The sequence below is a fragment of the Etheostoma cragini genome, chromosome 6 (genome assembly GCF_013103735.1).
Source record: "Etheostoma cragini isolate CJK2018 chromosome 6, CSU_Ecrag_1.0, whole genome shotgun sequence".
NCBI lineage: Eukaryota > Metazoa > Chordata > Actinopteri > Perciformes > Percidae > Etheostoma > Etheostoma cragini.
This window is the reverse complement of record NC_048412.1, coordinates 7,450,692-7,460,032: the sequence shown is the minus strand read 5'-3', so window position 1 is coordinate 7,460,032 and position 9,341 is coordinate 7,450,692.

The window sequence follows — 9,341 nt, the reverse complement described above, 5'->3', positions numbered from 1 at the left end:
ACTCTATCTGTAAAGTGTCTTGAGATAACGCTTGTTATGAATTGATACTATAAATAAAATTGAATTGAATTGAATTAAGGTTTTACATACATAAAATCATCTATGATAAGCTTGTAAAATGCATTGTAAAACCTTTTTTGGCTTGGGCCAATCAAACAAAAAGCAACGTTTAGTTGGGGCCCCTTGTCACATTTCAGATGTCTGTGAATTAGAGTTCCTCCAAACCAGTAGGTTACCACTGCAATAGTAACTGTATATTAAGTACTTCTCCAACTATAAAATGCTTACATATTGATGCATCAGCAACAACCTAACAATGGCATGTACTAATAGCAATCAGTCACATGAGGTATTCTGTTGCAATAGTATTTTTTACTTTTGATATTTGAAGTAGTGTAGCATACATTCCAGCACTTTTACTTGTTGTGGAATATTTTGAAATTGCTGTTTGGAAATTACTTTATACTTTTTTTTTTCTTCATTTCATGTTTATTTGACTAGAGACCGATGCTTAGACAATGTACATTCTCTGATATACAGCATCACAGCATTTATTTATAGCTATTGCTAATTTCCAATGCCTATCCCTAGAACATCTTTTAATTAAAACTACAATAAACAAATTAAAATATATAGCACATAAACATACTAGAGACCTACATTTGCCACCCCCCTATGGATCTAAATACGTCTTCCTCTCCTGCTGCTCTCTGCTGCGTTGGCTCACCTCTCCTGTCCAGGGAGAACTCACTGATCTTGTCAGTGACAAATGTCTCACAATCCTCTGACAGTACAGTCAATGTACGAGACATTCAATGACCTGAAAAGGACATGGGTCCTGTGGCCTTGAAAGACACGGTGCCAGGATAGGGATGCACTATATACGTGTATATACGAGGTTCTTTGAGGCCATGCAAAGAAACAGCTTTTTACACGATGGACATAAAAGACAGGTTATAATTCTAGTGTACAGATCTGGAGAAAAAATGAATTATGATAAAAATGAGAGGATCAAGGCAATAAACAAATACATTTGAGAGATGAACAGATATTTTCTATCTTCCAAAGATAACCTTGAGTTGCTCGCATCGCTGCAGAGCAAGCTAGCAATTTTTCTAAAGTTTCAATTACTGGCGAGCACGACGGCCCCTTGCCAGCATCTGCAGACAGAACGCTTTACAGCATGCGCCACACTGCAAGTCACGGACACAGAACAACCACGGTGGGTGCACTGAGACCCAAGGGACGTGGGTGAGCCCTTGGGCTCAGTTGTGTGTTTAAATGTGGATTTAAAAACACCCCCCCTTTGAAGACATGTTTCGCCATCGCACAGGCCAGTTTAGTAAAGAACATGGTTGCAAGTACATATGTACAGGACTGTATAGAGCACAAAACAAGACTGTCGTAATTTTTAAATCAACTACTTAAGCCAAAAATACTTACATTACTTACATTTGTGGGTCTCTCTCGTTGATCTGGCAGCTATTGTTGCCTGTTGCGCATGTATTTAGCAAACAAGTCAGCTTAAAGGGCTGTACACCCCTTTATCTACCCCTACCCCTTGATCAAAATGAGTATTGGGTCAGCCCTTATTCTCAAGTGACTGTGCATAACTAGTGGAAGGGGTGAGGGGTAGGGGTAAGATAGAGAAATTAGATTCTGCCTCAGGCTCGCTTAAAACCTTCAGCTGTAGTTCTTATCTCAAAGACTACAAAGTCAAAGGCAGCTGAGAACGTCCCATTGTCATACACAGAGGCTAACCTTGCCAGACAAGCAGAAAGTGGTGAGGGGAAACAGTTGTTGTAGATTACATCATGGCCTTTCAAATGCTGTCAGCTGTGTGATTGTATGACTGTAAATGTGGCAAGCTGACACATTGTGTGAAGTCACAACTGGCGGACTCAAAATGGAACCAATCTTACTACGAGGCTACATGTCTGGTTAGCTGCAGACGGAGCGGACCACATAGAGAAACTTTTTCAACAAACACGTGTATGAAATATTAAAGAGTAATACCATACACCAAGGCGCACCAAAGCAAATAAACTACTACAATAATCTACTTGTATTATCCCAGTATTTGACCATTTCTCTATTATTTCGACACTGATACATCACACTATATAAGTATGTACAAGCAACGTAGACAGTATGGACTGTAATGTACAGTACATGCACAAATACACAATGTGTAACTTACTAAAACAAAGCATACTAATACATATACATAGGTACAAGGGAATAGCATTTAAAGTGAGTTGGGTAAATATTCTGTCATTTATTTCAAAATGACCATACTCCCCTACACTTGATAGGTATAGAAGATAACAAAATGAAGATAGGCAAATTACATAGTAGGGACAATTGCCCTGTACTGTCAGGTACATACTGTAGTTTTATAGCCTACATGTTACTGTGTGTTGTAAAGTAGGGCTACATACATTGTAGGGCATATCAACGTGCTTATGGAAGCCTGAGGTGGGACAGGTGTACGTGGACTGACAGTTGTTTCACAGGCTGCTGTTTGAGTTCAGTGAGTTGAAAAGCATTCTATGACAAGGTTTCTACTGTAAATACAGCTGATAAAAAAACAGCAGTGTGTGACGGCCAAGGCAGTTAGAAGATGATCAATTTGATGTCCCGTGTTACAAACAGTAAAGAGCACAACACTGCAAGCATTGGAAAACGTTATTAAAAGACTTTGCACAAAATCAAAATTAAATTATAATGCAAGTTTATAGGTCAGGTCATAATTTTCATGTGTTTCTTGTCTAATCTGAATGAAATTGAGCCAAACTAATATCAAAACCTCAAGGAATACAATACATACAAAACAATACAAGCAGCTATACTAAAAGTACAAATTTCAGATGTTATTTTACTTTACTGTTTATTATTGTGCCCACTTTTTTATTTTCTTGTATTTCAACACAAATATCAGTTCTTTCTCCTCATTTTTTAAAATTGGCTTATGACTTTAGTTTCAAACAATTTCATTGGAGTGACCATCATCAATACCGAATTCAATCTAATTGGATGGGAATATACGCTGCACTGAAATCATTGGTGGTAACATTAGCACATAGTAGTATGTATGGCAACATGTCACAATAATCATATACACTACCGGTTAAAGGTTTGGGGTCACTTACAAATTTCCATTTCACTCCCTTATAGACAAGATACCAGCTGATCTGGGTGGGTGGCTGATCTTTAATACAATATCTACATTTCCCATTATCAGCAACCATTCATCCAATGTTCCAAAGGCACATTTTGTTTACTAATCTGATATTATTTTAAAAAAACTAACTAAGAAAAAATTAAACCACCCTTTTGCAATTATGTAAGCACATAATGTAATCTGGAAACTGCTGCCCTGGTTAAAAAAACAAGGCAACTGATCTCAGCTGGGATTCTGTCTATAATGGAGTCCAATGGAAATTTGTGAGTGACCCCAAACTTTTGACCGGTAGTGTATATATGATGTTTTAGGCCTATTGGCGGACATCCATTTAAAATGTGGCCAATGGAAGATAAAGTGTCTTTTCTCCATGTCCACTGAAGTTCCTTAGCTTGCAACGTGTGTCATCCAGGTACTGTAGCTTTGCATATAAAATGGTTGTCATTCTCAGGGCTACTTTTACTTTTATACTTTAGGTACAGTACCAAGCCTTTGCTTTGATACATTTGAGGTTAAATCAGTACTTCTACTTTTACCAGAGTATTTTTTTAACACAAACATCTGTACTTCTACCTAGGTACGGAAAGTGAGTACTTTTGCCATCTCTGCTACAGCTCTCAGTTGCCTCTCATTTCAACAAATGTGGATGCTAGATGCTCTCAAGGATGGTCCTGCTCACATACAAATGAATATCCAGTAGTTAAAAATACTTCACATCTTTACCTGTACACTGTAAGTACAAAAAATAAACTATGAATGGGGTGAAATTACGCAGCTTGTTGCGGAATGTATTGCCTAATATTTGTGTATTTTTTACATGAAGTCTGTACTTTAAAAGCTGCTAAAAATGGTACACAATGAGCTGTGAATGACAACAATGCTCGACTTTATATGTTTTAACCCATGAATTTCTATGATATTCTTGACATTTTTGAACGTTTTAACACAAGTTATAAATCAAGCTTCAGTAATGTTCTCAGTTAGGAATCTCCCAGCGTCTCTGTGGTCCATTAACATGTTTCACTTCTGTTTGGAGTCTCCTAGCTACCTTTCAGATCTGCTCACTCATTCAGCCAAGTTTAAAGTCTTTATTTGGTCTGTAACTTTCACTTCTTGCCAAAACAACAACAAAACCAATTGTCTTCATGAGGTTTTGCCTTCTGTTGCTTGTGTCTCTGCATGAAGTCTTCTTTGTTTAACTGTTCTGTGTCTGCATGTACAAAAGTTAGCCAGCACACAACTTATAGGCCAATGCCAACATTCACAGAGCGCTTCGAATAATAACATGTGTTGTTTTTTTACAAAGCATTATCTTTAACATCAATTAGGGAATATATTCATTCATTGGATTTGGCTACAATACATCCACAAGAAAAGAAAACCTACATCTTAAGAAATCTAAAGAAATGTATGATTCCTTTTGCCAGTCCAATAAAGACCTGAAATACTGATCTGCTTACAATAAATACTGCTACTTAAACAGCTTTTTTGTACATTTGTCCCCGTTTCTGTGTTAATTATTCATTCTCATTAGTTATTGATGTTTTTGTGTATATATGCAACAATCAAGGCCAAATACCACGCGGACCTACTTTTTGATGTTCGGTGTGCAAGATGTGGAAGGTTTGTGCGTCGTGTGGGCGCATACGGAGTAGACTGGAGGGAACTTATTGAGGGTAGAATGTCTATGGCTTACAGGGAACGGTGATTCTGTTACTGTTTTTGCTGTTCATCTGCACAAACTGTATAAAACTTTGTTAATAATAATGTATACTTTATCAATCCGGCAATGGGAAATTACAATGTTTTCACTCTGTTGTTATTACACACATTACACACAGGCCTGAATTAAACACACACATTCTCAGTACCTATATTTGAGTTAGAGACGCACGCATGCGCACTCTCTCTCTCTCTCTCTCTCTCTCTCACACACACACACACACACACACACACACACACACAGAAATTATTATTAAACCAACACTGCCCTCCAGTGGAATTACAATACAAAATGTCTTCATTTTATTAAAACGTATGATTCAGTTCAAGACAGGACATGGATTTTTTTGCCCAATTCCTCACAAGAACAGTCTTATTAAAGCCAATGGAAGAATCTTTGTTTTACCGACAAAGCCTCAGAGTCGCCACATCAATGGACGTCATCCTATCCCTCAAGCACTTAACATTCATTCATTCATTCCAGGCATCTACTCCTTTACCCAACAGGAAATACCACCTTAGCCACCATGAGCCTTTTTCTGTTAAAAGCATCATAAGACTGGTGTTTTTTTTTTTTTTTCTGTTTGTGTGATGGAAGGCACATATTTTCAGAGAGCGTCGCGCCAATAAAGCCATAAAGTAATGACTGAAATCTGGAACGCTGTGGGAAACGTTGTGTTCATTCTATATGATTTACGTAAGCAATAAATGGAAAGACTGAATGCAATCCCTCCCGCAATGAGTCACTTTTGGAGCACACTGCATCATGGGAGAGTTTGTGCAGGCAATAAGAGGGAAGCCGAGCACTTTGAGAACGTGTATGCCGTAACGTTTGACTGGACGTCAACAATATTAAAGTATTAAATGAATAAAAGTATTAAATGATGTATAATGGGATTATTACAAATCCACACACACACACACACACACACACACACACACACACACACACAGACACACACACACACACACACACACACACAACTACAAATACACACACAGGAGCCCTTACTCGCCATAACCACATTCATACACACACGCACACTCCTGCAGTGCATACCTCGCCACTATTGGTCCAGACCCAGACACCGCATGCCAGTGCACCTCGCTCCCTGAGCCGCAGGCCGCAGGATTAGAAGAAGAAACAGATGGGTACCAGCTGTTTGGATGAGAGCCTCGGGTACACAGCTACTGTATTGCAACCCCTCACACACGCTCAGATGGATGAACACAAACTCATCCAAGTTGTTTAATTGTGCCCCTGCCTATACTGCTTCTGGTATTCACTCACAGAGGATTTACAGGCGATGTATTGTTAGGGCTGTGTTAAACAGCTGAAGATGTGAGGTCGTCAAAACACAGATGTTAAGATGGTACACACAGAGCAACTTTAAAGAGGATTTACAGTGCAGTCTGTAACTGTTTGGATAGAGAAATTAGTTTAGGTCTCTTCCTAGGCCAGCAACCTTCACTTAAAACAAGATAAAAAAAGAGATGAAAAATATATTTGCCACAAATAAGTATGTAATCCACAAAAGTAAATATTTCTTGAGAAGAATCAAGAAATATCCAAAGAAAATTTTGATAAGCCATAATGAATTGAAAGAATAACTAAGGTTACAGTGCTGACTTTGAAGGTGTTCACATTCATATAAAACAGTGTAGGAATAGTACAAGGCAACCAGAGAGTTTTTAGGACAAAATGTTGAATGCTCTGGACTGGCCGTGAACGTCACCCCACTGAACACGTGTTTTACTTTCTGAAGAAAAGACAGAATGTAATAAATCCCCTTAACTAGACTGCTGCACTACAGGCCGGGCAGGGGAGACACCAGCTTTCTGCCAATGTCTGTGATTCACAGACTTCAGTCAAATAATATGCAACCAAATATTAAAGCTGCCCCAAACAATATTTGTATGTTAACAATTGGTCAAAGGACTGCATAATGTGAAACGGGTCGCTACAAACAGTTCGACAGAGAATCATTACCTGACTTTGCAGGTTTACCTCAGCTGTATGGAGAGTTTCAGGTTGTTTTGGTTTTACCGCGAGTACCTTCACTCTCACGGCTAACAGTGTAGTTACCAGCATCAAGCTCTGATGAGCTCACTGAACACTACCTACCCACCACCAGACAGTAGAAAGACAAAGTTAACACCTACATGGCCAACACAGCAGAGCATTTAGCAGCTGAAGAACCAGATTTTCCTTCGGGAGTTGGTGGAGACCAAAACAGAGCTCAAAGGAGAGCAAATATCCGACTGACATTTGTCGGATGGAGAAATGAATGTTACAGTTGCTTCACAGCTGCTGGATGTGTAAATACCTGTAGGTGAGTGAATTCCATATCAACTTCAAATGTCCATAACATGTCAGGGTGTTTATAGACAGTTGCACTGACCTTAAATGTACAAAAAAAACACGGACACACACACACACACACACACACACACACACACACACACACACACACACACACACACACACACACACACACACACACACACACACACACACACACACACACACACACTAGTACTAATGAAATTGCCTTCAAGTTTTTCAGTAGTCATGAAACAATAATGTAGGTTTCAAAGTGCCAACTGTTAGCCTCAGTTTCAGGATATTTACATCAAATGAATACAGAGGGTAGCCTCTTTTATACATGTTATATGTACAGTGTATATATGTTATACATATAAGATGTTTTCAAGTGTTTGTGGTAACTGTCAAAATTAGTAATGGTCTACTAAATATGTGGTAGGTATGTATAAAAGAGGCTAGAATTCCCTCTATAAATAATTTACATATCCTGAATGCAAACCTGAATGCAATGTCATTTGTACTGGCTTAAGAAATAAAAAAAATAGTATCACTTCGGAACAACACATGTAAAGAGTTAGAGTAAATTTCAAAAAAGTTATGAAATGAATACACTGTATCTTCAGATGTTTGTTTTGTGTCTACTGTTCCTTAATTAGACGTCAAGTTAACTGTGCACAATGACGGCCGTGGATGCTGTTGATGCTTGAGGATTCTTTTTCTGCATTTCCTCCCAGAACCCAGCAATTTCTGGTCCAACCTCGGCTATCAACTTTCTTCCTATGAGTCAACCGAAGTGGTGACTCCCTCAGCTCATTACAACATGACTTATTGAAACCAAAACTCTCCCTATAATGCCTGAAATGTGCGTTTCCTCTGCCTGATGCCATTAGTTACAGCCAGCGGTTGTTCCCTCTTATTACAACCACTTTGAACCCAATCTGTCTCATTAAATAAAATAAAAAGATTCTGCATTGTGTGATGTACAGTAAAAGTTAGGGTTTAATCCATAAGTATTTGAGGCTGCTGTGACAGTCCTGCCACTACAAACGTGACATTAAACATCACAGAATGCCATCTGCGCAGCTTACCGGCATCCTGGAGCAACACTCCACACTACTGCACCAGCCATTGAACACTGTGCAGGAAAGAAATGACAAATGGAAATGGTATTGTGTGTATGGTTGACCACGGCCGTCCTGAGATTTCCAGCTTCAGCGCAGATGTGGTCGGGCCAGTGTGGGTTTAGAGGGCAGACGGGAGCAACAGTAGGCTGGTTCGGGATCTGTTTCCCTCCCAAAGCCAACAGGATGTCTTTAATGAACCACAGTGTGTTTGAACTGTCGTATCTTGCCATGCAGCAGTCGGGCCCTCGTCGCTGGCGTGCACAACATGAACAGGAAGAACAGTGAAATAAGAAACACGCCAAAAAAATAGAAATGAAGATATATCACTGTCTCAGAGTCAACGACCACAAATCAAATGTTGGCAATAACGGAGGGGAACTACTTTGGGTAACGTATTGTAGAGGTTTCAAGTCACTGGGGAAGACTGCAGTAGCTTTTTGATTTATTTCTGAGGGGTTCTTTTTGATTTTAGGGAAACCCTGTTTACCACACAGTCCACTGTGTTGGGGTTGACCCTGCTTGAATTCTACTTGCTGCTACTCGGTTGAGTTTACCTGCTCTGTCCACAAGATGGTGTCGCTAGTGTGTGATATGAACTGAGCGAGCTGCGGCGCCATCCATTGTGGCAGCAACAATGGGAAAACAAGCTTGCATCATTATCACGATATCTGCAAACTGTGCTGATGGTTCAGTAACTGTGAGTGTTGATATTCTGCATATTGTTTCAATTACTCCTAACTGTTGTTCCAGACCATGCCATAGGAAAATGCTCAAAATACTCCATGTTTGATCTTGTGGGCTCTTGTGAAACTGGAAATGAATGGTGATTAACTATAATGATGATCATCATGGCGAAAGGTTTTGTGCCACAGGTTATTTGACTGTGTAGAGTAGGCCTTAAAAAAGTAACCCCCCACCTTTAAAAGGATTACAGTTTGGGAAAAAAATTGCACGTGGATCTAACATTTACAAGTCCCATTGTAGT